At 34.3% G+C, this 23,791-nt stretch overlaps 1 long non-coding RNA gene across 1 annotated transcript; it reads left to right on the forward strand.

The window, feature by feature from the left end:
• Positions 1-18,804: 18,804 nt before the first annotated feature.
• LOC127864995 (uncharacterized) lies at positions 18,805-19,678 on the forward strand. Its single transcript, XR_008042435.1, has 2 exons — positions 18,805-19,446; positions 19,541-19,678. It is a non-coding gene; the product is annotated as an uncharacterized LOC127864995 (long non-coding RNA).
• Positions 19,679-23,791: the final 4,113 nt, after the last annotated feature.

The following is a 23,791-nucleotide window of genomic DNA, read 5'->3' on the forward strand; positions in this document are numbered from 1 at the left end:
GCTCCACTATATATATTTCATATATAATAGTCGAGCTAAAAATGCTCAAGCAATTGCAGTTCATAAACTTCTGATTCATAACAAAAGCCCACATTTATGCAAAACCACACATGTTCTGAATAGTCACATATAAAACATTTATAGATATAATTTGTGTTAAAAAAATACCAGTTCTTATTTTGATGGTTGAGAACTTACAAATGATTCAAAATCTGTCTTTTTAAGAACAAGAAATAATTGGTTATATAAGACCCCGGCAGTATTTTGATAGTTGCCAAATGACATACATGCCATAATTTTTCAGACCAATTCCGGGACATTGAGTTAAATTGTCTGGGACTTTTGTGGATTTTCCGGGACATGTATAAAATGTAGCGATATTTATAGACATAGCATTTTTGGTACGTTTTTTTTTTGTTTCACATCGTTAATTGCAAAAGTTCGAAAGCCTATATCCGAAATACACTTGATCTATTAACGTCAAATTAAGCATTACTACTTCCGTTACTAGATACAAGCCACGTATTTTCAGTGTAAGCGTTCTAAACATAGATGGTGACGTCACTGCAGTATCGTTATTAAGACCGGTTTGTAACACGTAGTTGTTGATACGCCTTTATTCATTCATTCACTGGGGGTTTAGAACAAGACAATAATAAACCTAGTGAGGATGACGATTTTATATGCTTACTTTTTTACTCAACTTCTTTGTCGGTTAAACGAGCGAACATAAACTGCTTTTAATTTTTTACTCAGCGATGTTGGACTTCAGATGTGTGAACAACTATCATTTGCCCTTACGCAGCGGGAAATAATGACGTAGTAGATTAAAGTCAATTAACAACCACATTAAACAATTCCGCCTTTTTGGTTTGACCGCGAACATGAGACAATCGATATGATAACAGGACCCCTGTTAATTGATCGATTTTGACACGTAGCGTAGTCTGCCTATTCGGGTAGGCATTGTCATGGAGACGCTGCAGATATACACAGATTCGAGGTGCAGTTAAGCCTAAGATAAGGTACATGTATATATGGATTTTGTAAATTCCGGGACATTTGACAGATTTCCGGGACAGCGGGACAAGTTCTTCATTTCCGGGACTGTCCCGGACAATCCGGGACATATGGCATGTATGCCAAATGATCAAAAACATTTTTCAATGAAATGCTGAAATTTAAATTGTTTTTTTTTACTATTTAATTATTACAAAAATTCTTCTACTCACCATGCATCACAGTTATGTTTCCATTAATTTCTTTTTGTGTGGAAACCATTGTATTCTGAGATTTATTTACTTAGTCCCTGGAACATGCAGGTTTTTAAATAAATTTATAAAAATGAAGAAAAAAGAAGAAGACCCCACATGCACTGCAGATCTAGTGAGGGGTCTTGAATTCTACCAAGTGAGTAGTTAGATTACAACTGATGATTGGACAAGACACTTTGGTTTTTGAGCCAGATAGAATTAAAACCCTGCTTCTTAAACAAATAGCATCTCCTAACAGGTTTATACAGCAGTTTTGTTAAAAGGAACGCTAATAGCAGAGCAAACACCAGTTGACAGAGCAATGGAAATCAGATATTTTGGAGCCCTTGCAAGCTTTCAAGGCTGTTGAAGGGGCTTGGGCTTTCAAACTTTTGTTTAATGTTGAGTAACCCAATCTTTGCCCTAGGGTCTTGTGTGTTTGATGAACCCCTATCTGTTCAATTGTCATATGTCAGTTCACTTTACTGTTTGATGTGCTACAAGTTTGTTTGTGTTTACTCTGTTTTAAGTAATTTGTGACTGTATTAACTAAAGTGATTGCTTAATTAGTGGATTGATTCATTTTATTTTATTATCAGCATTTGCAATACTGTTTGATTTTTAGTAATAATAATAACACAAAACATCAACATCTTAAAAACTAGGCATATGCGTTCTTGAATTATCATCCGAAAATCATTTTACTATTTCGGGTCACCGTGACCTTGACCTTTGACCTAGTGACCTCAAAATCAATAGGGGTCATCTGCAAGTCATGATCAATGTACCTATGAAGTTTCATGATCCTAGGCCCAAGCGTTCTTGAGTTATCGTCTGACAACCACCTGGTGGACTGACCGACCGACCGACCTACCGACCGACCAACATGAGCAAAGCAATATACCCCCTCTTCTTCGAAGGATGGCATAAAATAAATACCATAAAAGCGGAAAGCGTCGTCCCTGATTAGCCTGTGCAAACTGCACATGCTAATCTGGGATGAAACTTTATGCACATGCATTAAAGCCTGTTTTCTCAGAACGTGTTTAACATGTATGAAGCCCCATTTTCCCAGATCAAGGCTTAATTCAAAGTCTCAGCAATACAACAAGTTATCTTTGTCCGCACCTTGATCTCAATACAGCAAGTTATCTTTGTCAGCACCTTGATCTCAATACAGCAAGTTATCTTTGTCAGCACCTTGATCTCAATACAGCAAGTTATCTTTGTCAGCACCTTGATCTCAATACAGCAAGTTATCTTTGTCAGCACATTGATCTCAATACAGCAAGTTATCTTTGTCAGCACCTTGATCTCAATACAGCAAGTTATCTTTGTCAGCACCTTGCTCTCAATATTCCTGATTTATCAAATGTACCAATCCCAAACATAACCCATTCACAAAGCCCCAAACCTGAACCAATAACTAATAACTTATAAGCCCAGTTCATTATTAGCACATCTGATCAGCCATATGGCTTGCAGACACAGGGCCAGCCATTTATGATAATTGAATGCACATGGCAGGGGCCTGGTACCAATGATAACGCGTAACTGTACATCATGCATATGCCCATTATTAATGCCCAACATCCTTCCTGCAGAGTAGATTAGCAAATGGGCAGCCTACTTTGGCTTGTGAAATTCTGGCCTGCATTGCCAAAGTTGGTCATATGCTTAGAGATTTTTCGGCGTAAGCTGAATAAGCCAGCTTTTCACCCTGACTTGACCTTTGTAAGTGTCCAATAATACTCAAATAAAATTTCCCGCGGCTAGGTACAAATGAATACACTTCATTTATTCCATTGGCTGATTTGAGTATAACACCAGAACATTGGAAACATATCCGCGTCTTTGTAACACTGTTTTACTGCATGAAACAATTTTATCTCTAATGAAAAGGCCCAATAGATAGAACAGTTTTACAATCAATTTTCGACATAAATACAGTTTGTGCGTTCACCTTTTATTTTCAGAGAATTACCAGCGCAAAAGCGTTTAACTAAAGGCTATGTTGTCATATTTAGTACTTACTTGCATTGCATTTCAACCCGCGATGTTTCGGGTCAATACGCGGTCATTTTGTGAAAGTCAGAGTTTATATACAGTTCATCACCGGAGTTCGCAAAAGGGGTTGCGATCATTGTGTCTTACTGACAATAACGTAGTGACTGTAATGCATTGCATTCCAATCCGCAAGGTATCAAGGTCAGTTTGCGGTCAGTTGCAGAAATCTTTATATAAACGCCGTCTCGTAAGCTTTGTGCACTTGAAGTCTGTTTTGATCAGAAAGATACTAAATAAAGATATTCGGCGATATCATTGTGGTATGTCAATCATCGATTTTTAATATGGTTTCAAAATTTGCATGATAAGGACCGATTTTGATAAAATTAATTAGAAATATTTATCCATTTAGACCAGTTTATTAAGCATGACCACAATAATTCGCTATACTATAATTATGCAATTAAATAAGATTCGAGTATTGCCGGCTGACCTATATGCACTCGTTTATTTTCATGTTTCTTGTGTTTTTCTATTCTGTAAATATAGATATCTGAGTAATAATATCACATAAAGCAAAATAAGCCACGAAATCTGGCGCAACACCCCGTAATTGATTTGCTTATGATGTAGCTAACAACTGCGCAGAAAAAAGGCATCCGCTACTTTTTATCTCATAGAGATAACTTTTGATCGTTCATAAACATCGACCACAATCAACGCCGTATATCTTTTTTTAAAGATATTTCTTGTTTAATCTGTGAATGATTTTCTGTTTTTAAATCTATGCAGTAGTACTGGTCAAAATGGTATTCAAAGGGACCTTTTCACGTTTTGGAAAATTTACAAATTAAAAAAAAAAGTTTCAGATTCGCAAAGTTTCGTTGTATTTATGATATTTGTGAGGAAACAGTAATACTAAAAAATTTACTGTGCTCTAAAATATCCATTATAGGCATCTGTTGACGATTTAAAAACCTGAAAATTATAAAGCGTTTCAAAGTAAATTGATTGAATAAATTGGAAAGTTCTGCTGTAATTGGCCTTATATTTTGTTACACTACGATGATCGCTTATATAATGTTTAAAATACATCACTCTTTGTATGATCACGGATGGGCGAGTGGTGTAAGCGTTAAGACGTTTACTCCAGGGGTCAGTGGTTCGAGCCCAGTTGAGGGTTACTTTTTTTTAATTTCTTCAATTTTATTTTTATTTTTTACTGGCGCTTTTTAGATTCAGTGTATACATTTATCAACATAAAACATTTAATGACAAACTTCAATACACGCCAAAATCTGTGAAAAGGTCCCTTTAACCCTTTCCCACTCAGAGGCAAAGTGAAAATGATCGAATATGTGCAAACAGCATAAAACCACAACAGAATTATTTTCAAGTCCGTTACGTATTTATTTTAAAATCTTGTCGTACTATTAAGAATAACAAAATCAAGTTACGAATATTATTTTTACATCGGTTCGTATCGATTTTTATTGAGTTCTTTTCGCGTATTAAAGATCTTTGCGCCGCTTATATAGAATGGTTATTGGGTTTGTTTAACAAAGCGCATTTTTTCCAATATAAGGGGGGCGTATACAGTCTATCCGTTAAAGAACAATGGGGGCGCCAAGAGAGCGTCCTAAAAAACTGCAAAGAGTCCAAAAACACGCTTTTAACATATTATACGCAAAGTGAGCCGAAGTTAAATGTTTAGAAAGACATTATAGAAAAGATCTTATACGATTTGTTATGTTCAGTTGCAGACACAGTCGAAAAAGCTAAACAAAAACGCGACACGATGGGTCCAAACTTAAACACACAAAAACATTGAACGAGTGGAAGGGACAAGTCCCGTGGCTAATCGGTGAAAAGATTGAAGGGGAGACCCGTTTTAATTATGAAATATGTAAAAATTCATCTAAGGCATGCGATCTAAGCACAGTTTGGGAATATGAAGGTATTTGAAAAATAAAATTGTATAAAACTGAAAAGACACTGTTGAACTCGTATAAAAAAAGTTGCTAGTATGTTTATTTTGATTTTTTTTGCATGAAAATAACCATTTTTATTTATTTTTAGGTCATTTAGAAAAAATAAGAATTATTTTCCAAAACTTAGTAGTAACGTTAAGAATAAAATTTCAGAGTTAAGAATTCTTTTTGAAAATCTGGTAGTAATTTAAGAATTTCACAAAATCTTATCCGGAGCTCTGCAGGCATCAGTGTTTTATATTTTACTACACATGTATCACTGTTACCACAAAGGCTTTTGTATACAGTATTTAAATGAATCACACAAACACAGTCAATAAGAAGCATCCAAATATTATCTAACATAAATAATGCTTAATTCAGGTGTAAATATATAAGACTAAAACAGTATAGCAAGACGATATAACAAAATAATTTTACTCTGCAACACAATTTGTTATTATTTCCTTTTAAAACACAATATAAAGTAGTTTATTTAAGGTCACATACTTCCTCAGAATGTGACTCAAACAGAACAAAGTGAGAACAAACATATGTTTCTCTCCTACCAGTTTATAATACACAAATTATAATAAGTTGTTACAAAGTAAGCATACTAATATTATGCATGAGAAATTTGAGTTGAAACATATGTTACTATTTTGTATACAAGACAGAGGGTATTTTAAATATTCTAGTCTGATGGGGATATACAATAATCAAACATCATGGCATATTCACATTATTTAGGGATTGGCTACAATATTTTACCATTGGAAATGGAAGTGAGGTATATGAGTAATGACAGTCCAGGGGAGACAAACTCAAATTTTAAAATTGTACCAACTTTTTACCATTGGAAATGGAAGTGCGATATATACCAGTAACACAAGTCCAAGAGAGACAACTCAAAATTAAAAATTGTTCCAAACTTCTGTTTGTCCAGGAATTGACCAGTCGCTAAATAATCGATCGCTCCGCCCACATAGTCACGTGGTCTAGTGATTAGAAAACTCCGACAAGCAGATCGCAATTATAGCGCATTACGTGAGTGAAATACTATACTTGTAACGATGCATCATGCTCTTTTTATTAAAGCCGCACACTAAACTAAACTGCTTTGTACAACTTCAATACAATCATAAATGCTTTAGAGAGAAATGGCGTAATCAAAATAAATGAGTAAACTATCAGATACGTTTCTTATACATATAATAGGAAGTTGATGAAAAATCAGTGGTAAAAATTAGCATTTATTTCATATTGATTTTGAACTTGTACTAAACCGTCTGGCAGTGAATCCGGTTGCTATTCATATATAATTTTGAAAATATTTTTATTAAATGCAAATGACACATCCATATCATGATGGGTTTTTTGTTCATTAAAAATGTTTAGATCTTTGTTTTATTGTGTTATTTTTAAAAAGACACCGATTTTTTAAATTTAGATATAAATTAAATTTTGATTGTAACCATAATAATAATACAGGCCTAATTTCGTGGTTTCATTAACAGATCTAACATGCATTTTATTTCATTTATGTTTAATGGGAACCTGCTACATTTCACTATCGAAAAATGAAATGGTATTACGGTGCTGTTCACGAACATTCGAATTGAATACATTTAGCATATTATGCATTTGTTTATTTATAGCAAGATGGCCCTTATATGTTAATTGCAATTTTCACATTTCTCCCAGTATCAATATATGTTGTATTAGAAATGTTGTTGTTGTTGTATTATAAGCCTTACATTTTACACTTGAAGTCGCTTTAAGCTAGCTAAGCTGCGTTGAAATCACCTTTTTGTTGTTTTTACTTTAGTTAAAACAATATTTAAGTTAACAATTTATAATGATTTCCATTGTTAATGATCCACAGAAAATAAATATATAATTGGAAATCATTTAAGTAATTAAATAGTTTTCTTTTCTTGTGTACAGTACCTAACAATGCCTTAATGTTCCTTCATTCTGAGATCCAAGCAACATACTGTTATTTATTAATCATCGACTATTACGCTGAGATTAATATGCACGTGTGGCAATTATTATGTTGCCCAAACTGCTTAATAATATTGTGCATCAAACGGTATAACACGTTTTATAGAACACACAACTGGTGTGGTTACACTATTTATTGTGTTTGTTTTCTCATAACTCGTTCATATGTTCAAGAAATAAAGATAAAATAATAACCTTTTATAAAGTATGTATAGCACCTACAATTTTGAATAATGATCGAACAGTAATGATCATGCATTTGATATAAAATCTGTGTAAACTCTTAAAAATTACGTCCATTCCATATGTACGATACGCTTTGTTTGTCGGACAAAATGGCGGCCAGATAAGCGTTGCTGAGGGGTGTGTGAAAAATCGATATCTGATTGGCTGATTGAAGAATGTGGGCGGAGGGATCGATACTTTGGCAACTGGTCAATTATAAGTAAATTCACTTTATTGAATTTTAAAAGTTTAATATGTCTTTATAAAACTGAAAGACATAATTTATATACTTTTAGACATGAACTAAAAAATGTACATGTTATAAACATGCTTTAAGGTTAGAGGCTTATTAATGACATTTATGAAAATCACATAATTTAAAATAAGTTTACTTAATTGATACATGTTATAAATAACCGGCTTGATAATGACTTGATAATTGCTAAGAATAACTTAATATTGACTGCAATGAAAACTTATCTAAAATTACAATTTTAAACAATAATTGACAACAGTTTACAGACAGTATCAAATATGGATTTCTTCTTAATTGGGTAATGACTGACACTCATCCAGTTTTTTTTAAACTTCTTTCCTGTGGCTTCAATTAAGATGTCAAACAATTATACTTGAAATGACAGGCAACACAAATTTGACACCAGACAATGACTGACCAAAATAGCATTTGTACCTCAGTTGAACACGCAATCTGTGATTGGACTACATGCCACTAAGAATGTGGCTGTTATTGATATCAATGTAATCTTACCTGACACGACTTGGCTTGTAATTCTTGACTTGACAACTATCCGAGGAACAGTCACTTCCACCCAAACAAGAAAGAGGTCAGTTCAGGTTCAGTGTATGGCTTGATTTTTTTATTTCTACTGCCCACTAGACAACCATTTTCACTTCAAACTCAACATGAGGGAGGTCAGTACATGTCCAGGGTTTGGCTTGAGTTCTACTTTTGCTGCTCACTAGACAACAACTGTCACTTCCAACTCAACAGGTTAGAGGCCAATACAGGTCCAGTGTTTGGCTTGAATTTCGTGGCTGCTGCTCACTAGATATCTATCCCAACCACTGTCACTTCCACCTAAACAGGATGGGGCCAGTATAGTTTCAAGTGTTCGGCTTGAGTAACAATTCTGCTGATAACTATATGACTATTCCATTAACAGTCACTTCTACCTAGACAGGAGGGAGGTCAAGAAATGTCCAGCATCTGGCTCAAGTTCTATTTCTCTTGCCTACAATGCTTGAGCCCCTTGCTTGCCAAAGTGTCCTCTGTGCATCAACTGTTTATTAAAAATTGAAAAAATAATTAGCTCATTAATTATTTCCCAACAAGGTTAACAAAACTCTGTGAATACATGCATGTATTATTAATGCCTTTATACCTGTTAGGTCATCAAACACCCTATCAGATTTTCAATTTATGTGTGAAAAACATCTAATTAAAATCAACTTACATGTACCTGATTTTTTTGGGTGGGGAGGGTGCGGGGAGAGTGCATTGATCATAACCCCCAAAATATTTCAAAGTTTTATTAAAGGCTAATTATATCTTATTATAAAACTGAAATTAAATAACAATTATCTCAATCACATATGTCGCTATGTCTGCTTTACAAGGCAAATCAGAGATATAGGATGTAGAAGTAAGGCAAGTGTAATATTTAGAATTGTAAAATGCAATAAAAATGAAGCTTCAGGAAAATACTAGTATTGTATGAGTTCCTTGGCTATTCAATACCATGAATATTGCAGCTATCAGCGACGCTACTGACGTAGCTTTCAAGGTAATAAACTATGTTTCTTTTCATACTTGAATGTGTCCAGCGCATAATTATGAAAATTATGAAAACGTAAATTCAGCATATCTTACTTTATTTAAATCCAAATATATAATTAAATAAGCAATTAATATGTGCATTTTACAATAAAATACAGAATAAAACTGCCAATTTGTGCATGAACAACTGTTGCGACAGAAGGGATACTACTCAATTCTTCTTTATTATACTGTACACGATTCCTCTCAATTACTTCCCTTTACTTTAAGTATAATTATCTAGAACTCGTGTTTAATAATGAATGTGCATGTACTGGCATCTATGCTTTTTGAAACTTGATTGAACATAAAATAAAAAATCTTGACAAGATTGTACATTCAGTTTCAACATACTATATAAACAATTAACGTTCCAATGAAAAATAAGTTCACACTATGATATAAATACATTGCAAAATGTTGAAACATATTTGATTCAAAATTGAGATACCTGTTACAAAGTACATTATAAGTGAACAAATAGTTAACATGACTGGCTGAAAAGGTTAAAACACACTTTGTTTATCTTATTGCTTTCACCTAATAATCCGCATACACTACATGCTGACAACTGTTGTGTACTTATAAATGTAGTTCAAGGCGAGTTAATTATAACACAACTGTCACATTGTGTGAACAGGTAAATACATGTAGTTTCCTTTGTCGGCAGTTAAAGCTCCATAGAAAATTCACAACCCTTAACACTTGTCAAAAAAGGGACAATTGCAAACCGATGAATTGCAGTTTCTGTCTGTTTATAGGTTGGATTCGGTGAATTTACGTAGTGTACTGGAATGGTTGGATTGCATAATTTGATGGTAAATCTTGCTTTGATGAAAGAAAACAATGTTTCTTTGTGGATATTTCTGACCCCGTCTATAAGGCCATCGATGCAAAATACGAAAAAATGTACGCAAAAGTGTGGACACCGTCTTATAATCAATCTGAATAATAATTGAAGACGTACGGTAAAAAGTATTGCTCACAGATTTATTTTGTATTTATGTTCACCAATAAGCTTACATATTTTGAAGTTGTATATCATTTGTCAAAAAGATAAAAGTTGTCTAAAGGGAATGTGCATCGTGAAATTATATTCTTAGTGTTATAGGTATCATCAATATTCCAACAATGTTCATATAAAATTTTAGTGGTTATTGAAAATTTTATTTTATTTTGATTGAATCTCATTATATACCATTTTCATCATATTTTCTATGCTTTCAGAACGTCTAAAAGGGACATTTCGTTATTTTTGGTTGTCGAAGTTATCTCTATAACATAAATAGGATGACAAACAGTACACACTCATTTATACCTTTGCTAAAATACACACTCTAAATGTCAGTGGGTTGTGTTTATTTCAATCTTGCATTTTAGAAACATGAGTTACGTCTAAGATTTTGCCCTGGCGAACAACTTAGTAAAAAATTGTTGATATTAGGTCCATTCCACACTAGGTCACCAGACGATATTTAAAGAAAAGCAGTGGCTAACCATGCGGCCCGGAACAACTACATGTAGCCTATACTGTCTAGTCATACGGCCCGTACTGCTAGACTGTATTGGCTAGTCGGAGGCTGTGTATGTATAGCCTTTCCTTTGGGGATTGTCTAGTCCTACAGCTTAATAAAGTATAGAATTGTCATTCAGTGCTGTTGATCAGTAATTAATTTGTTAAAGCTCATAAAAGTGCACACATTCTTCATATGTTTCGGCTTCCTTTCATGTAATACGGTTTCTAAGTTGATTCTTTAATTAGTCGACGATCCTAAGGAAAGTGTAAAAAACTGTTTTTTATGAGGTGTGGCATCGATATTATGAAATTCAATGACGGCAATCGTCAAAGGTATTTCTTAGAAATTGAGTTACACAACTAATTTGATAATTATTTTACAATTGATCGTTTCATACAAGCACTCGTTCAGTTCTCTGAAAATGGCCGTGTCATTAACCGTTGGGAGAAAATTATCCACTTATGGTGCATATATAGGCAACATTGAACTGTACCAGCATTCAAATTGTGTTCAGTTTTGTAAACCTAGTTCAAGCAAAAATGATGATTAAAGCAGATGCCCTATGGAAACTTTCATTAAAAATATAAAAGTGTCAGAAATTACAAAGAGCTGTATTCATGGAGGGAAGAACTTCAAATCAGAAGGCACAGGCAAGCGAAATCAGAGGTAAATAGGATAACTTTCGCATTCTTGATATTCCTTTATTCTGTTTACTTAAGCACAATATTTAGTGGCTTTAATTTACATAATTGAAGATATGAGCAACTTGAATTGTCATACATGCGAAAAACAAAGGCACGGATAAGCCTGTGTATTCACACTGTCTAATCAGCTTCTTTGTTTCCGCTGCATCATTACTTGAAATAACAAGTTAAAAACCAATCATTGTAGTTCCGAAGATTTATTTGTATGCATAGTCAACATAACATGTATTATGCCCAATTGTCATGAAATGGTGCCTCATATTGTGAAAATAGGGTATATAGCTGTATGTTGTATATGCTTTTTGTCAAGTGCTATTAACTCAGCGATTTTCCTCGTCAAATTGGGAAAAGTACCCGTACCGGTCCAATTGGGAAAAATTGAGTCGTGAAAACCTCAAAATTAGGAAAAATCGAGTTGTGAAATCTTTAAATTGGGAAAATCACGTCGTGAAGTTTGGGTCTTATTATATATTATAAATAACAAAATATTAAAAAGAACACACACAATCATTTACTAGTTGTTTTAATCTCTTATAAAGCAATGTCTCTCTCTTTCATTTTTTTTTTAAATTTCAACAATCTTTGATGTTTGATCATCACTCAGTTGCTGGCATCCCTCTCTGCACAGCATCATTAGTGCTGTCAATGTGTCCTGTGATAGACAGTTCCGATTGGTCCTGCAAAGATTTTTTGAAATCTTGAAACCAAACTGCGTCAGTAAACGGGATCCACTTGCCTGATGACTCTTTTTTAGTTTTTTTTTCATAATATTTGCTATTATGACTGAGACTCATTTCAAACTACGATAAGGTTATATACAAACCAACGTAAAACAGTACGCTGGCTGCCTGACAAAAGAACGGAAACAGTAACGACTCTATTGATTGAACGCGCTGAATAATAAAACCCGAAATTAATCAAGCGCGTGGTTACACACAACTATAAGATTTTCTTTGTTCGCTCGCCGAAAGTTGTGTTTTGTTACGAAACTTTCGATTGTTTTGAGAAAAAATCCGTACGCCGATTGGGATTTTTTCAGATGCCGATTGGGAATTTGGGAATTTTGGCTCGATTGGGAAAGTACCATTTACCGGTACTTTATAAAGAAGGAGGAAAATCGCTGTAACTAAAAGCAATTAAATCATATTCAATTGTTTTCGTTCTATAATACTTCTTTACTTTTTGTCAATTTACATTTCCATCTTTTATTGTTTTATCTTTTTCACAGTAAGTTTTCTTTTATTTGTTTTGTTGAAACTTTTCTCATTATTATGTCGCAATTTTCATTGCCTTAGTTATTATTTACTTTATATTTAATGAATGCATATGATATTTGTATGTATTTATATACTCCATAAGTGTGATTTATGTTGATTGCTGTAATTGTTGTTTGGTGAAATAAATTAACATTTCATATCTCCCTTTTTTACCCCCATAATGCACGAATCAGATTTCCAACCATGACGAAATATTATCCATGCTTTCATAATGTCTATAAAAAAAGGGACATTACGTTATTTTGAGTCGTCTAAGCTATCTCTATAACAAAAAATAGGATGATAAACAGTATGTACACTCATCGTTATCTTTGCATAAAAAACACACTCTTTCTAAATTTGAGTGTGTTTATTTTTAACTTGTGATTAAAAAAAGCTATAACCTAATTTTGAATAATGAGTTGCGTCTAAGATTATGCAATGGCGAAAAACTTCATTGCCTTCAACGCATTGATTTAAGCGGGTATATACGATTTTGTCAAATATTTATGAATTTATATAAAATGTGTAAACAATTATTATATATATATTTCAATATAAATTAAAATAAAAGTTAAGAAGAACATGTGTCGAAAAATGCGAAATAAGCCAGATATTTAATTCTGAAATTGAAAACGAATTCGCCAGCATGTATACCATACATGTACGATGTGAATCTAAACTTAGTTTAACGGTTTGTTTGAATTCCCCCAACGATATCTTTTCATACGACACACGAACACTAACTGCGATCCTAATACAAAGACGAATGCTTCGGTTATTGTAGGAAAATATGTAGAGTAAGGTCGGGTAATATCGTCCTGTGGTATTTATCGGACACATTTAAATTATTGTTATTTCTATTATGTATTTGCTAAATATAACGTCATTTATGATGACATCATACATATCACATATTTTCTAAGAACGACTTGTACAAGTTCCATTCAGCGCTTTTTGTTTTCAATCGTTGAAAATCATATCGTATTTTAATGTGAGCATCTTATCAACATCTATAAGGTAGGTACCAAATCATTTTAGTCATAAAACATCTGTTTAATGCTATTAGGTGCTGAAATAGTGAGAAATGATAGTTTGTATCCTTAATATAATGACTGTTAATCGTTAATGCAAACAAAATCACCGTTGTCTGGTTACTGGGATGGTCGAAAATTGCCACTTAGAATTGTCAATTGCGGGAAATATCGCCCATACTGAAGTAAGTATTCCCCAAGTATAAATTGCTTCTTTTATTTTTCAGAATCATGACAAAGCAACTACAAGTATCAAAAAGCGACAAACATTATTCAGATGCCAATTAAAAACTTGCTATAGCTATGGCAAATAGTGGTGCTGTGTCGAAGCAGAAGGCAGCAGAAATGTTCAGGATTCCTAAATCCACTCTAATGGAGAAACTCGCAGGTCGAACTCCAGAGCATAGAGCAAGACTTGACCCTTTCACCGTCCTGACAGTCGCCGAAGAAAATGCATTGGTTGAGTACCGTACTGGGATGGCATCCATCGGTTATCAAGTAACAAGCAATGAACTTTGCCTTGAGGTGAAAACAATCCTTGATTGAAACCCCTTTCCAAACAATACCCCAGGTAGAGATTGAATAAATGCAATTAAAAGTCGGCACACTGAATTACCTGAAAGAACCCCCATGAAGCTTGGACAGCAATGAACCCGGTTGTCGATCCGACGAGGGAGCTGCCAGTGAGTGGATTTGCTGTACTTCCTGTGGATCCGAATGGCATATTAACTGCACAGGGGACGCAATGATCTTAGAGATACCCGCAGAGCAAGTTTGCAACTACCCATTCCACTGCAAAAGATGATTGTAACTCAATCGTACAATGTTTCATTGAATTGCTTTGTGATTTTGTTCAGAACAAATTTTGTGAAAGAAAAGAATAAAAGAAACCTTCAATTTCAGTACAAAAATTAGAATTTTTTTTAACTTGTAGAGTGGATGATAACTACCTGAAGTGTCCGAAAACTGCCACCATACACCTTGTATTTTTGTTAGTTCATTCTTGCATCAAACACATAAAGACTATAGAAAGCATATCAGCATTTTCACGTTCAACTGCAAAATAACCTAAGTGTACAAATTGATTGCGAATAAATCGCAAGTTAGTGACATTAAATGCAAAAACAATGTTAAATGGGCGATAACTACCCACTTTACTCTACGTCTCAATCGGCTCGGGGCGCTAATTTGTCTTTGCTGCATTTTATGAAATTGGGCTTTAATGACATCAGTAATGTATAATTTTTCTTTCCCATTTTATGTATTGTAATATATTTTATCAATATATTACAATTTAACACATATAAAAAATCGTATATACCCGCTTTAATGTAAACAAAATCATCGATATTAGGTCCATTTCTACACTAGGTCACCGAACGATTCACGATTTCGACATTGTTAAATCACGCGTAACGAGACTGCCGAGATAACGCGAGATCAAGGGTTCGGGGGGGTTCTGACAGTATTCGCTCTACAGCAGACACCTTACTTATCCGATATTTTGACTTTATAAATAGAATAAAAGCGATAAATTGCCGATTTATTACTAATAAAAACAATCATTATTTTTATTATAACGTTCAACGACCATCTGCTCATTAATAGTTCAGTATCATTGTAATTAACGGCTCCGTAATTAACTACCGGTACTGACAAAAATAACAAGATCATATACCTTACTCATTTTACTGTACTGTGTGCTAAAATGTCAGAAATTAAAACAACCCCAGACTATTATAATTTTTGAGTGCAAGTTAATTTAAACCCACCCACTAATTAAAAATAAACATTTTTATTATATTAGCTCATTTTTCTAAATTTTTAGAAATAAAAACCAATTGGTATTTGCACATTTCAGTAAACATAAGACTACTTTATTGTTAAATTTGTAAATTGTATAATAATCTATATATTTTTATTACTTCTGTTGCAAGCCCAACTTGTTGCGCTTTTAAAATACATAAAAATCTATTGTTGACAACTATAATATTATTTAAGATCATAATTAAGCAAAAGTAAGTCCCCGATTCCAAGCTTACCCCGGCCAGTTAAACCAGTAGAGTGCTGATCTCTGACTCATTCATGGGTTGGTAAGTTTAAGCCTCAACTCGGGTTCATCTCTTAGAAATAATTACACTTTAGGCTACCCTGTCTGTAACCAAAATTGCAGTTGAGGGTCACCGGCATACATGTATCAAATACATTGTAACTATGTGCTTATGTTAACATTTCCTGAAGATTCAACCACTGAGCAGGATTACTTAGTTTAACCTTTTTGTTAATGAAAAAAATTAAATATACTATCAGATGTATTCAAAAAGACAAACCAACTGGTACCTACTAGTACTATCATAAGGAACATCATCCATTAACCATCTATACTTCCAGGTCTTTTGGCTCTGCTACACCAACAGAATAGGCGTTCGGTTAATGTTTTCTGTGTTAATCATAGGGATTACAATTTATAATATTTGATCCCAACAACAAAATCTTTACAATGATAGTATTCATTTTACAGTCCGGTTTTACTTCTATTAGGTTAAAAACTAAATAGTGAATCAGTTTTTGAGATGAGCTTGTACCAAACACACACACAAGCTCCTGCACATACACACACTTTAATGAGCAAATATTTGAACTGTCACAGTTATTACTTGTTGGAATGTCTCAGACTAACCAGCATATACAAGCAGTCTTCACTTTAGCATTTTTGAACAACTAACTGCAGCCTGAATCTTTATGCTTTAATAGAACAGATTAAAATACCCAATAGCCCGACTATATGAATCTGGAAACTTTAATAGCCCAAATTTAATACATATCACTAGCCCCGGGCTGTCGGGCTAGGGGTTAGCGTCAAGACTGTAAAAGCAATAACAATTCTTCAAACATTGATACTTGTCTTCTTTTGAACAAATCTGCCATGACTGGTAGTTAATTGGGATAGCTTAACACACAACCAATTAAGGATGACTGTGATGCAGGTGAAAGTTTCACCCATATAGATATTAAGCCAATGGACATTTGACCAGGGACACTAATTTTGATTCAAAGTAAATGTTTTCTTAGCAGTGTTAATAGTTATGTCAAATGTACAGTTTACGATTCATTTGTTTGAAAAATAGAAATTATATGAATCAGACCATCGTTAATATATAGCTATTTCATATAAATAGATGTAATAAACACATATTCACCTTTGTCATTACATTATGAGTTTTATATTCCTTACTAAAATGTATTTGTCAAGTTTGTTCACTAAATGATTTGTCAAACGCCGCCATCTTAGGTTACATTCAACTAAAACATCGAGTATCTCTCCGTAGTGCGTAATTTCTAAAGAGTTCTTCTTCTCTTCTTGAATAAAAGCTATTTAAAAATCTAAGGCTTGTATTATGTGCCTTTTTCTAATATCCACATGTTTCTGCAGTATGTTTATCACGTCAATTGCATTTTAAGTTAAAAAAAATGAACTTTTAATTTGCGTTTTCTGTTATATGGGGCTTTTGTCGAAAAATTCTTTGTCGAAATATGGCTGCCAAAACGATGTTTGTACTGGTGCCTGCATTCGTATGACATGCCCTTTTATTGAAATTAATAAAAAAAACATATCGATCGTTAAAAGTATTACAAAAGTTTGCGATAGGAGAAAGAAAGGCTTGAAAATTGCTTTAAAAGGTTGCAGTATTAGGCTAGATTGAACTTTACCGGTACGCAGTTGTTTACCACTATCGACAAAGCGGGGGTTTGGGGGCTGTAGCCCCCGATACTAAGGAAGTATATAGGATAAAATGGATTATAAGATGTTGCGTTAGTTGTTATGTGTTAGGTGTTAAGGGTTAGGGTTAGGGTAAGCTGTTTGATGTTAAGTGTTGCGTACCGGTAAAGTTCAATCGTCCTCAATATTATAATGCGATCATTTCGGCATTGAAATTAGTGTAATTCAAATGGTAAAACCACAGATAATGGAATGTTAATATTGCAGAAATTCATATGCAAGCATGATTATAACACGATTTTAATGATTATTCGACCAATGTCCAGTGTTACAATTGGAATGCTAGACAAGATGGGTGATGTGAATATTATGGGCAAAATGAATGGGCATGTAAGGGATGGGATGCGGATCCGATTGGGAAGAATAAGTGTTAAATTTTCGAATTACCTTACTAGCAAATACGATGATCTCCCTATATTTAAATTTCAGATGGAGAACAAGATTACAAAAATACACAACGATACGCATGCATTACATTCACGCCATTCTCTCTTGTTTCGTATGCCTGATCTTTTATCCCTTAAGCCACATATTGCGACAAAATCAGTGGCAGTCTTGCTCTAGGCTTGAAGAATGTTAACACACTGTTAAAAGCTTTATTTGTTCAAATATCTCAGTTATTGAAATATAGTTGAAAAACATCTTAAGTGCATAAAAGACAAGTGTTCTTGCAGTTTGTGCCGATATCTTAATTAAGGTATGTGAATACATCCTTGAATACGTCTGAAATCGGTGACAAAATATCACTTTGCGTGAAGTATAACCGTGCATAACCGTGCAGTACACAATGAACTTTTAAACAAGAACACAGGCTTATAAAAAAAGTAATTCTGATGTATTTTACACTGCCATAAGCAGCATAAAATCTGTATTTTATGTACTCGTTGAAATTCTTGTTTTAGAAAGTGCTTGTTCCTGTCAAATCTCTGTGTATGTTCGGTATTGAATGTGTCGTTAAATGGTTTTACCAAAACATACTGTTATGTGTGGCGTATTCTGCAATAACTATAATGTCAAGTAAAATAGTTGAATGAAATCCACAGGATTCAAATCCGGGACCTCTGCGAGTCAGATATAACGCGCTTCCTATGTGTCTGTCAGGCTTAAATACTGTTCAGCCTATTGAAAGTGATATTATGGGCATCTAACAATTTATAGGTGTATATCGCAGCCGTTTTTTTTATTTTTGGTGTTTTCACTTCATATACACTTATATTTGTTAATGCAGCATCAACATCCTATAATGCTAAAACAAGATCCCGGAAATAGAAAAATAATGCATTTGAATATGAAAATGATTCGATTTCAATGTGAATCAAAATTGAGTGTTAGTGCAGATTCGTTCATACGACAAAAGGGCACTATTTTGTTGAACGTATCATTTTGGCTTAGAGGACTGGGTGAGTCATGTAAAATATCGAATATAATATATATTTTTATAAACAATTAGAAGAAAGATGAGTTGCAGATAATTGGACAGTTACCACATTTTAACTAACTCTTTTGGCCTGTTAATTCTTTTCAGCTCAAATCAACAGTGAAAAATGCCCATAATATCACTTTTAAACGCCTTGTAAGAAAATACACGCACTTTAAAAATTATCATTACAATGCATTCCAGACGCTTTACTCTATTAATAAATGTATTTCCTTTACAGCTCAACCGATTTTTACAACTATGCCCCAGATCTGAAAGGTTACTGCAATACATGATTGAATTAATACCTTAATGATCTTGGGAGTAAATATTTCAGTTTTTTGTTTTCAGTTATTCATTTAACATCTCCAGACTTATCAGAAAGTTACAGTCAGGTCCAGCTGTTAAATCTTCATACTAGTATTCAACAACTGACCTGTAAGTGTGATTATGATTCTTTGGTTATGCATACATGCATTGCACTCGAAAACCCCGTCTTCAAATAGTGATGCTTTTTGGTATTTTATTTCAGATGTACATCGATGATGAAGTTACAATCTGGACAAGATCTGACAGACGCAATTAAGTGAATCGACATTGTGACGGTTGTTTTATCGAAATTATGTTATTAACGGTATATGGTGATTAAAATGTATTTAACAAATTACAACATGCTTGCTCTGTGTAATAATAACGAAATCAAAAGCCATTGCTTCGGTTATCATCGGTTGACTTCAGTTATCCTCGGTTATCATCGGTTGACGTCAGTTATCCTCGGTTATCATCGGTTAACTTCAGTTATCGTCGGTTATCATCATTTATCATCAGTTATAATCACTCTCATCGCATCATCATTGAATATACCACTTGACATAATTCGATAGTAATATAATAATGATTCTTTAATAAAATATGTATCGGTAATTCACATTAATATTCAACAAACAATGTTTAATAAATACAAACATTCACATATCAGGCATTAAGCAAACACAAAACGCACTGAATGTTTCTACATGACACTTGATGAATCTTTGGGTTAACATGAGCCTCGTTCTGGGAAAACGTGGCTTAATGCACGTGCGTAAAGTGTCGTGCCAGATAAGCCTGTGCCGGATAAGCGTACATACGCCGTATGCTGCTATATGGTGTTGTACGACGCAGACGAACAAGCGTACATACGCCGTATGCTGCTATATGGTGTTGTACGACGCAGACGGACAAGCGTACATATGCCTTATGCTGTTATATGGATTTGTACGACGCAGACGGACAAGCGTACATACGCCGTATGCTGTTATATGGAGTTGTACGACGCAGATTTCTTCTTACACGGACTAATGACGAATAGCGTTCCACTCTGCAACATAGACACTCAAAATGTTAATTTAACAACACTTGCAAAATTTTGTTTCGTTTTTATTTGTGAGCATTAGCTCACAAATAATGTAGAGACAATTTTGCAAATCAGTATGGGCTTTACTACGTTAGGAACTGTAACCCGTGACTGCCTGTGTGTATAACTGCAGTAAAATTAAGCAGACGACGAATGCTAGGCTAGGAGCGTCTGCTCTAACCACCGCATCTGCCTGTTTATAGTTCCCACTGGTACACTAAATTTTGTGTATGTATTTAAAAGTATTTAACAGCTTGTAAGACAACGTTGGCCACTCTAGTGTTGATCATTGAAATTTGTACATATTGGCTGCTTTCAGGAAAAAGGGGCCTAATGCATGTCAAATAAGACTAGCCTGTGCACACTGATTAACAACACGTCTCAATATGTGCTTTAAGATACACTCTTTATAAATTTGAATCGGTTGTGGTCACTTCAAACTTGCGATATAAAAAGCTATCACATACTTTTGAAAACTGAGTTGCGTCTAAGATTAAAAAACAGCAAACAACGTCAGTGCCTTCGGCGCCTTGACTGAAAGTTAATTTTGTGCTGTTGTTTTTGTAAGCAAACAAATAATAATTTTATGAATCTTTCGGCTCGAAGGTCATATCCATCAAAGTTTTCTTGTCGGTCCCGCGACTTCGAGCCATAAGGAGTCGACTAATAAATGCAAGGGGAATGGGTGGAGCAGAGCGCCGTTGATATTTCTATTAAACGCATGGACGATAAAATACATATTGGGTGTATAACTTTTTTACTAATTCGCCAGGAAGCTCTATACGGCCACCGCTCCTTTAAAGGACGTGGCATCTGCATCATGATGTATAATGATAGATACATGCGACCTCAGGTCATATGATCTCCGGTTCCAGCGACGAACCTTTTTAGTTAGTGCTCATAGTGAAGACCTTTTAGTTGGTCGAACGTCTAATGAAAACGAAAAATACTAGAAGGTCATGCTTGAGAGCGGTCTCAAATCATTCGACCCCCTGGTGCCAGTGTGTAACCACGAGGCAACGAATCGGCTCAAATAATTTAGCCTATGAAAACGGGGCTTAATGCAGCCCGCACGTGCTTATTATGTACGACACTTTACGCTTTTATGATATTTTTCGTTCAAATTTAGTCTCTTCTTAGCGAAAATTTTAGCAAAAGGCTAAGCCCCCCGTGCGCATTACAATACCATGCCTCGCTCGTTGTCGTTGTCCGCTTCCCTGAGCAATAGGCAAACAAATCTGTGGACGGTAATCACACAAATAATGAAAATGAACAGGTCGCTTTATTATTTGAATAACCGACGAGTTTCATTGAGATGTTATCAAATTATGAAACTCAATAAATATAATAATATAATCAGGATATTTTTTAGACCGATGATCAGACCTCACACTTGGGCATGTTGGTCCAAAAAATGTGTTGAACATTAAAAGCTAAATAACAGTTAACTTCATAGCGACACGATTCAGATGCATGTGCAATACAAAGACAGGACACTTCAATTTAATGACCATTTAATTACTAAATAATTAAACACATACCAGAAAACTAGAACTGTGACTGTCTGAGAAACGATTACATAAAAACAAAACGATAATCAATAGGACAACAACATCTCGAATATATTAAATTGATGTTGAAACAAAGCATCATATAGCTAACACTCAATTCATTAAGAAGTCGAAATAAAGCGTTAAAAGGATAAACAAACATACAGTCGCCGTGGCGTAGTAGATATGGTGTCCGCCTCGAGATCGGGAGGTCACGTGTTCGATCCCCGCTGTCGAATCGTTCTTTAAATCTCCCCATAGACACCAAGTCTAGTCCGAGGAAATGGACTCAGGAGCGTTTCAAATAAGTTTAAGGCTTTCCATGCAATCGAGCTAAAATAAATAGGTTAGACTAAACTAAACTAAGGCGAATCTACAAAGCGGCTGTGTGTGTCCATCTTTGTTCATCTTTAGCAACATAAAATAGTTCAGTTGTTTGAAATTAATAATATTCTTATAGCTAGTTACTATTCAAAGGTTATGATGTACCAAAACACCGATACTCACAAGTATTTCAGATAGAAATATCGTCACAAGATGACCTACGTGCGCCAGTAACCGTAAAATCTATTCCGTAGTGAAGTTATACGACCCCTTGCTTGTCAACTTGTTTTTCTTGGTATATCATATTACGTACTTTATGGATCATTATATTAAATACCTTTTATTTGATAGTTTCAATGCGTATGTTATTAGCAAATTATATAATATTGGTCATTAAAACTTAAACAGTCGAACATCTGGATTAAAAAATATGTGCCGCACCTCGGGAAAACCGGGTTTAATGCATGTGCGTTGTGGTCCAAGATTGGCCTGTTCAATTCGAAACTATCCGCTTGTATGGAATTTTTCAAGGGAATTATCGTTTAAATTATCAGCCAGTCTATGTGGAAAATGTCGTTTCAGATTAGCCTTTGCTGTTCGACACTTTCCACTTGTATGGTACTTTTGTTTTAAGGAATTATCCTTAAAAAGAAGCCACCCGTTTATGTGGAAAGTGTCGTTCCTGATTAGCCTTTGTGGATTGCGCACGTTAATCTGGGATGACATTTTATGAACATGCATTAATGCTAATCTGGGACGACATTTTACAAACATGCATTAAGCCCAGATTTCATATTTTATCTTTATATAGGATTATATTCCATTAACTTTTCTTATTAGCACAGTATTTAGTTTTGGCCTATTTTTTACCCTTTTCTGTTCAGAAGCAAAGTGAAAATGACTACATGCGAACAGCATAAAACCAGAACAGCATGCACTTAAAGGGATCTTTTTAAGTTTTGGTAAATTGACAAAATTGAAAAAAGTTGTTTCAGATTCGCAAATTTTCGTTTTAGTTATGATATTTGTGAGGAAACAGTAATACTGAACATTCACCATGGTCTAATATAGCCATTATATGCATCTTTTGACGATTTAAAAACCTGAAATTATTAAGCGTTGCAACGCGAACCGATTTAATAATTTGGAGAGTTCTGTTATTGTCGTGTAATTTTGTGAAACTACTAAGATTGCTTATATAAAGTACAAAATACATCTCTCATACATACTTGGCAGGATGGCCGAGCGGTCTAATTGGTTTTTACTCCAGGACTCCGGGGGTCACTGGTTCGAGCCCTGCTGAAGGCTTCTTTTTGCATGTTTTTATTTTATTCTTGTTTTTTTTACTGGAGCTTTTTAGATCCAATGTTTACATTTATCAATATAAAGCATTTAATGAAAAACTTCAAAACATGCCAAAATCTGTGAAAAGGCCCCTTTAAATCGTCTCGTTCGTTTGATTAATAACTGAACTTCTTGAACGAGCTTACAATTTTCTTCCTAGGTCAACGTT

Source organism: Dreissena polymorpha, chromosome 1 (assembly GCF_020536995.1).
Source record: "Dreissena polymorpha isolate Duluth1 chromosome 1, UMN_Dpol_1.0, whole genome shotgun sequence".
NCBI classification, from domain to species: Eukaryota; Metazoa; Mollusca; class Bivalvia; order Myida; family Dreissenidae; genus Dreissena; species Dreissena polymorpha.